This window comes from Mus pahari, chromosome 3 (genome assembly GCF_900095145.1).
Source record: "Mus pahari chromosome 3, PAHARI_EIJ_v1.1, whole genome shotgun sequence".
NCBI classification, from domain to species: domain Eukaryota; kingdom Metazoa; phylum Chordata; class Mammalia; order Rodentia; family Muridae; genus Mus; species Mus pahari.
Genome location: NC_034592.1, coordinates 42176373 through 42185551, shown reverse-complemented (window position 1 = coordinate 42185551; position 9179 = coordinate 42176373).

Here is a 9179-nt window from a genome sequence, read left to right as displayed (position 1 = left end):
ACTAAGAAGAATAATTGTTTAATAATTTAATTTAATAAAAATCAGATATAATAGTTGTAATATTTTGACATTTCAGGTTACAGTAATGCTTCCCCCTTTATAAATTCAAATCATTTAAGACCCTTATTTGGTGCAAAGTGCCTCATAATAACAACTATATGACTTCCTTTTTTCATTAATTGGAGATATACTTCTTACAATGATGATCATCATGTGTTTGTCAGGCCCATAAAAAGGTCTATCAGCTTTTTGTAACAGTTCGTGTTTCTTCTTCTCCAAAAAGAGTCTGTCTGAAGTACCTCTTGAATGGGTTGCTGGAGTGCTGCAAGTCTTTCATCATTTTTACATGAAGTTTTCTCTTCATAGAGATTATTGCTAAACTTTGAGTGACTTTTTCTTGCTTATTTTAAATAAATACAAGTGATGTTGATGAACTTAACTTTCCAGGAACTTGCTTCTTCTCCACCAATTCCTTTGAAAATGTATATTTTGCACTGCTTTTGCTAGACTACACATTTGAAAACTCATAATTTAACAAAAAGTTATAAATATTTTGTTCTTTACTGTGAGTTTATTATGAGAATAATAGCCTAACGCTCATCACACACCAACTGGTACTATGAATAAAATAATGGAATTGCCACATTGATGATTTAAAGATCAACATAAGTACATTTTGGTGAAATTTGAAAAATAGCTAGATTTGTTTCTAAAAATTGATATACATTTAATCAAAAGATTAATCGCAAGATTATGTTTATTGTCATCCATCCATAATAATAAATCCATTAATACATATATTTTGTAGAAACAACACCGTGTTTGTGAAAATGTTTATTCAAAGATCCCTTTTTAGCAGTTATTTTAACTTTCAGGGGTTCACTTCTAATGTGGAGCATCAGAAACACTTTTATTTCTGTCAACTCCTAGAAATACATCTGCCATGCTACATTTCAAATGAGTACTTCAGGAGAGTCCTCTGAGCCCAAACTACTTTCTTCACTGCCTCAGTTCTCACCCCTCTTCATTGATGAGGATGCAATTAAAAGCATAACACATTTGTCTTCAACTGAAAGCATCGAGATACTGTGTCAGAAAATATCCAGCTTTAGAAGTTAAAACATAATAATTTACAGTTTCTACTCAACCAGAAAGAAGCCTTTCATGTACCGATATTAAAATATTTATGTAAAAAAAACTCAATGATAGGCAATAAAGCGAGTAATAGTAGCTAACACCCTAGTCCTCAAGTGACCTAAATGCTATCAGACACACAATAGCTAGCCCCTCCCAGTTCATTTTGTAAAACTTTGACTTAATATTGTTCGGTTGTCTTTTCATTACTTTTATGAAAAAATTTCAAATGCTCTTTATCCATCATGTCTGTCAATGTTATTAAATCTGTTTCTTAAGCTATAAATAAAAACAATTATGTTCAATGCCTTTAAGTGCTTGTTAAAAGCCAGATGCTTAATTGATTATTTCAGAGCATCTACTGCTTCCTGAAAAGGAATCAGAAAAACATACCAACAAAGAGTTCTAATTTTAAATTTATATTTAAATTAAACCTGGAAAATGTTTATTATATATGAAATTGAACTAAATATAAAATGGTTTCTATGATTGTACATATTTTAATTATTATGTGGATTCTTCCAGGGAATTTCTGAACTGAGAAAGATTTCCCTTTTTAGTAGTAACTGTGAATAATGTTGGAAGTATACTACAATACTACAAATGTTTACGCAGGGCTCTAGTTGCTGTATTTCCCTAAATGCTTATTAACTATACTCTGGTTCTTCTTTCTTGACAATGTTATCTATATAAACTGTAGTTTGATTTCTTTTAAATCTTTAAAATAAACATTGCTACATTTTGACCTTCTTTGCTTAAAATGTTAGGACTGAATAAATAGTACTCATATTTTAAGTACTTATGGGTATTTATAACTATAACATAAAGCAATATGAAATGTTTATATTAACCAAGAAATGTAAAGCACATGATAGGTCTGTGATTTCTGTCTTCTGTTGTTAGAGTGAGTGGGCCTTTTTCAAACACAAAAATGGCATATTGCGACTCCCCAGCATCTTTTCTGGGAATCCAAGCTATTCTAAAAATGAACACTGCTGATCGGATTCTATGTAAATTTCCAACATTTGCTATTCTATTTTGATAGCTGAATACATTGGAGGACTACACCGCATCACTAGTGTAGGTAAGAAATTTATTTGGTAAAAGGAGACTCTGAAGATTATCTTCTTTATGTAACAAATGCACAAAGGGAGCTGCTGTGTGTAGCTAGCAAGATAAAACCACTTAGTGATGTGAGCTTCTGAATTATATTTGATAATGGTGTTTTAATTTCAATTTCAAATAAATCCCACATCACGATCTCACTCTTTAATCCAAAGTAGGGCTATTATAAGGATGCTGGCATAGATGAAACATCAAGGGTTGCCAGGATACCATCGTAGGTGGCTGACCAGGGCAGGTGACAATACTTAGTTAAGCTTCTGGCTTGCTACCGTGGAAATCCTGCTCATCTAGAAGACACACTAAACTCAGTCATGAAAAGATAATATGTCTTGATGGCCGTTACTGTGCTGTGATTATTAACTGTATTGTCCTACGAGTCAAACACTGTCTGTTGCTGCTGATGCTCAGAATCTAACTGATTTAAATAATGATTTTTCCTTTTTGTTTCATGAAATAATGCACTCTATATAGCAGTGACTTTGCTTTATTTTAACTACATTGCAACATGACACAACTGAATCAGGTGTAGAAATAGTACAATGATCTAGGATAGAAATATTACTGGATTAACATTTCCTAGTTGTCCTGAATTCTTTGTATATTTGTAAGTGACAAAACAGGTCTTATCTAATCTACTCTTTTTGAAATGTATGTGTAGGAATATATATAATTACATCAATAATAATATCCATTGTAACTATATAGAAATAATTATATAATAATCTGTGTCCTATTTTCATTTCGGTTGCTGTAATAAACACTAAAGCCAAAGCCATATAAAGGAAAAAGGAGTGTATTTGGGCTTATGTGTCTAGAAAGGGAATCGATACTGTTGTGAGGGAAAGGTCACAAGCAGCAGTCATACTGAGGGGAACAAGAAGCTAAGAGATTAAAAAAAAAAAAAAAAAGAAGCTAAGAGATTGCATTGTCAACCATAAGCAGGAAGCAAAGAGAGCAGGCTGAGGCAATTAAGTCTCAGTTCCCACTCACAGTGACTTACATCCTCCATCAAGATTTTATTACTTCCCCCCAAATTACTACCATCTGGGGACCAATTGTCCAAATGCTTGAGCCTATGTGATATATTCCTGATTCAAATAACTACAAACAATATATAGATACATGTTAACATAATATATTTACACATATGTGTACATGCTTGTGGAATAATGTTAATTTACATTTCTGTATATATTGTGTATTAATCAGTGTATGTTTCATTTTAATTTCTGACATAATTTTGGAAGTGTTTACTAGTTGTCTAGTTTGCACATACATATTTGCAGTATGAAACAAGATAAAGTGTGTAGTCCTCAAGTATACATTCCAATAGTGGCAGTGTAAAATAAGTCCATGGTTTTTATTGTTGCTACAACAATTTAACACAAATGTATTCTCTTAAAAATTTCTGCATACTGTACTTGTTTTTAATAGTGGAGTAGTATTCCATTGTGTACATGAACCACATTTTCTATTGAGAATTCATTAAGTTCGCAGACAAGTGGATGGACCTAGAAAATATCATCCTGAGTGAGGTAACCCAAACCGCAGAGGACATATATGGTATAAACTTACTGATCAGTGGATATTAGCCAAAAAGTTCAGAATACCCATAAAACAACTCACAGATCATATGAAGCTTAACAAGAAGGAAGGCTCAAGTATGGACACAATCCCACTTGGAAGGGGAGGCAAATTAATCATCAGAGGCAGAAGGAGTGAGCAACCTGGATGGGTAAGGGGAGAAGGAATGAATAAGGGAGCAGGACCATGTATCAGGAGAAACAGAAGAGAAGGCGGGGGGTGGGGCATGAGAATAAGTAGGATATCCAGAAGTGTGGGGTAAGAGGGAGGGAGAACCATTAAAAAGTCCCAGTCACTAGGGTTGTGAGAAGCTCCCATAACCCCATGGGAATGTCCTTAGCTGAAATGCCCAACAGCATGGGTGGATGTGGAACCTGAAGACACCACCTCCAGTAGATAGACATGGCTCCCAGTTGAGGCATGAGGCTACCAATCCCTCTTCAAATTTTTGACTCGGAATTGTTCCTGTCTAAAGGCAAAGCAAGGAAAAAAATAAGGCAGAGACTGAAGGAAAGGTCAACTTGAGATCTATCCAATGTGCAGATACCAAACATCGACAGTACTACTGATGTCATGTTGTACTTGCAGACAGGAGGCTAGCATGGCTGTTTTCTGAGTGGCTCTGCCAGGAGCTGACTGAGATACATGCAGATACTTACAGCCAATCATTGGATTGCAGTTGGGACCCCTATGGGAGAGTTAGGAGAAAAACTGAAGGAGCTGAATAGGATTTCAACCCCATAGGAAGTACGACAGTATCAACTAACTTGGATACCTGAGTGCTCCCAGAGTATAAGCCATCAATCAAATAGCATACATGGGCAGGTCTATGGCCCCTGATACATATGTATAAGAGGACTGCCTTGCCTGACCTCAGTGGGAAAGGATGAACTTAATCCTGTAAAAACTTGATGCCCCAGGGAAGGGGGATGCTAGCAGGGTGAGGTAGGAATGAGTGGGTAGGTAAGCAGCTTCTCAGAAACCAAGTGGAGGGAAGATTGGGTGAAGAACTCAGTTAGAGTCACCCTCATATCTTCCCTGGAGCCTCCACCATCCCAGGTCCTAGACGTGTCTGCTACTGCCGATTTCTAGTCTCTCTTCCTACAGTCTCCCAGGCTCTCCTTACATTTGATCCTGACCCATTTTCAGTCCCCATGCCAACTCCCGCCTAGTTCTGTGATTCCAACCGACTCTGATGACAACTTTATTTCCACTTCTGAGTGGATTAAGGAAAATTCTTCAGGCCCTCTTTGTTAATTTTCTTCTTTGGGTCTCTGGAGTGTAACATGATCCTAAGAACAATAATTGATACACAGGACCTCATGTATCTGAAAAGCTTCTGTAAGGCAAGGACATTGTCATTCAGACAAAATGGCAGCCTACAGATTGGGAAAAGATTTTCAGCAACCCTACATGCAACAGAGGGCTAATATCCAACATATATAAAGAACACAAAAAGTTAGATACAAACAAGCCAAATAATTTTTGAAAATGGAGTACAGGGCTGGAGAGATGGCTCAGAGTTTAAGATTACTGGTTGCTCTTACAGATGTCCTGAGTTCAATTCCCATCAACAACATGGTAAGTCACAAACAATATGATATCTGGTGCTCTCTTCTGGCTCACAGTCATACATTCAGGCATAATGCTATATACACAATAAACACATCTTTAAAAAAGTTTATTTTTCCATGGGAGCTCTGGTTGGTTGATAGTGTTCTATCTACAGGGTGGCAAACCCCTGCAGCCCTTTCAGTCCTTCCTCTAACTCCTCCATTTGGGAGCCCTGTGCTCAGTCCAACGGTTGACTGCAAGCATCTGCGTCTGTATTGGTAAAGCTCTGGCAGAGCCTCTCGGGAAAAAAGCTATATCAGGCTTCTGTCAGCAAGTACTTCTTGGCATCAGTCATAATGACTGGACTTGGTGACTGTATGTGGGATGAATCCCCAGGTACCACAGTCTCTAGATGGTATTTTCTTCCATCTCTGCTCCACTGTTTGTCCCTGTATTTACCTCTATACAGGAGAAATTCTGGGTTAAAATTTTTGAGAAAGGTAGGTAACCCTATCCCTCAACTGGGGCCATGCCTAAATTCTCCAAAGAATACACATGGAGGGACCCATGGGCCCAACTGCTTATGTAGCAGAGAATGGCCTATCTGGCATCAATGACAGGGGAGGCCCTCGGTCCTGTGAAGTTTATGCCTTAAAATAGGGGAATGCTAGGTGAGGCTGGGGTTGGTTGGAAATGGGTGAGCACCCTCATAGAAGCAGGTGAGATATGGGGTTTGCAGAGGGGAAACCAAGAAGGGGGATATATTTGAAATGTAAATAAAAAATAACCAATAAAAATTTTTAATAATAATAATAATAATAATAATAATAATAATAATAATAGATCCTTAAAAAGTTTACTTTTTAAATGGAGTACAGAGCTAAAAAGAAAATTATCAACAGAGAAATGTGTAAAGTCTTTAGTCATCAGGGAAATGCAAATTCTGAGATTCCACCTTACCCTCACCAAGATAGCTATGATCAAACACTGAAGGGACAATGCATATTGGATAGGAGATGGAGCAATGGGAACACACTTCCAGTGGTGGGATTGCAAACTTGTACAACCATGCTAGAATTCAATTTGGTGATTTCCAAGAAAACTGGGAGTAATTATACTTCAAGATCCAGCTCTCCCACTCTTGGCCATATACCCCCCAAATGATCCACCATTCCACAAGGACACTTGTTCCACTGTGTTCATAGCAGCTTTATTAGTAATAGCAGAAACTGGAAACAACCCAGATGGCAGTCAACCAAAGAATAGACAAAGGGAGTGTGGTTCCTTTACACAATAGACTTCTACTCAGCTATTGAAAACAAGGACATCATGAATTTTGCAGGCAAATGTATGAAACTAGAAAATATCATCCTGAGTGAGGTAACACAGACCCAAAAGGACATGCAAAGTATGAACTCACACACAAGTAAGTGGATATTAGCCATAAAGTCCATGAAGCCAAGCTACCATTCACAGATCCTCACATTACTTTTCCTTTTATTCTCACTGATTACTTTTTACTTCTTCCTTGTGTTTGTGATTATGATGAACCAAACTGAACAACCAGGGATAACTTAACTCTAATCTGAAACATTTGCATAGTCTCTAACATGCCATGCAAGGTGTGAGAGGGATTTGAGATATCTTTATGAAGGTATTAAATTTTATGTAAGTAAATAAATAAATACTTATGAATCATAGTGCACTTCATAGTGTTTCACTCAGATAATAGAGAAATATAAAGGACAATAATCAGGAACGGCAATAAGATAAAAACTGTTGGGGAAAAGCCAAGTATAGAAATTAAAAAAGCATAAATCTCAGGTCTGAATTTCAAGAGAAGACATAGAGATTCTTAGTGAGGAACAAGGTTGCATTAAAAATGTGTTGGAAGAACAGATTAAAAATGTGGTAGTACAGATCAGCCAGTCTGATCAGTCACAGAGACAGCAGAATTGTATCTGTGGAAGTATGAACAATCATAGGAACTCTCCATGCCAATGACTTAGTGTTAGGGTCATGTTATTGTTAAGTAACTAGAATCACCTCAGAGAAGACTTTGCATCAGGAATTATGGAAGAAAGTATATATGGTGCATTGTCTTGAATATATTAAGGTGGAGAGACTCACAAATAAAAGTTAATAGGCAGGCGCTCCGGAGGTATGTTAGAGTGTTGTGTACAGTTTAAATACAAGGATACATGTAGTAATTCATTGTTCTCAGTGCTTGACTTTGTATGAAATACGATTAGTTTACACAAGTTCCTTTATTGCCTTAATTTCATGGCAATAAATGATAGTAATCAGAAGCTGTGAGGCAAACAAACCCTTTATCAGTTAAGTTTCTTTTTAAAGGGGATATTATTATAGCAACAGAAACTGAAACTATGATCCGTAAGTAATGAGTAATTTTTAGGAGGATGTGTGTGGTCATTTGGCCTTGCAATGGAGACTAATGAATCAGTGTGGAATTTGCTCTTATTTCCTAGAATGTGGGAAATCACTTTCCTCAAGTGGTACATATTACTTTTACTGTTGTTAAATCAGCACCCAGTCTATCTATATGAACAAAGAAAAATGAAGACTGTATAAAGTGGGAGTTAATTTCTATCAGAAAAGTAGAAAATGAGAGGTAAGTAAATATTCATAACACAGAGAATTGACTTCTTCTGACTTGCATAACTTGGAAATTTATAACAGCTTATATTGTATGAAATTATTTCATCTAATTTTCTAGACACTGAAAATCTGTTCAGGAGGTGAGAACAGAGTTAGACATTGACTGATTTCTCCTTCTGGAAAGTAAAAAATTTACAAATGATATTTTACTTCAATCTTCACTGTGTACCAACAATAATACATTTGGATATCTTTATTAAATACATTGAAATGCATTATTTTTATTTTGATACCAATATCTTATTTTAATATATAATTTTCTTTAATATTCATGTCCTTCCATAATAAATTGAATTATTTATACTTTTTATTACTTTAGTCAAAATAATTACTATGAAAAAATAACTTTTAAAAAGAAATTATTGGTTTATAGATGCATAAATCACATTCTAACCTGGCAAAGAGTCATAATAGGGGTGGTCATATAGTGTTAAGAAGCAAGCAGAGAGAGAACTCTATTCTATCTGGATTCTCTCCTCTCAATTTATTCTACCCAGGTCCTCATTTTATCGAATTATGCAGATCATAATATTCAGGTCAAGTCTTCTCTTCTTAGTTAAACTCCCCATACAGGCACGACTTAAACTGTGTATTAGTAATATAGGTGTATTCAATGTAGAAAGATCTGGAAATATGATTTAGTCATGTAGGTGTTCTTCAATCCATTCAAACTGACATTGGATATTGGTCCTCACAGTCCACTTCTTGATTCACTTTCCAATTATAACCTTGTAATATTATATCAAGCTGATAATTCAGCATATGTGCAACCAAAAGTTTAGTAATTTGTTTTTAAAGTGTTATCATTTTAAAAATTCAGTGCCAAAATCTGTTCTGAGCCTCAAAGAAGACACTTAGTTGTGAATCCTGTAAAATTAAAGAGGAAGAGAAGGAGGAGGAGGAGGAAGAAGAAGAGAAGGAGGAAAAGGAGAAGGATGAAAAAGAGGAGGAGGACGAGTGAGAGGAGGAGGAGAATAATGAAGACAGGGAGGGGGAGAAGGACAACGAGGAAGGGGAGGAGGAGGGGGGCAGAGGAGGAGAAGGAGAGAGAGGGGGCGGGGGAGGGCCAAGGGAGGGGAGGGAGAGGGAAAGGAGGAGAAGGA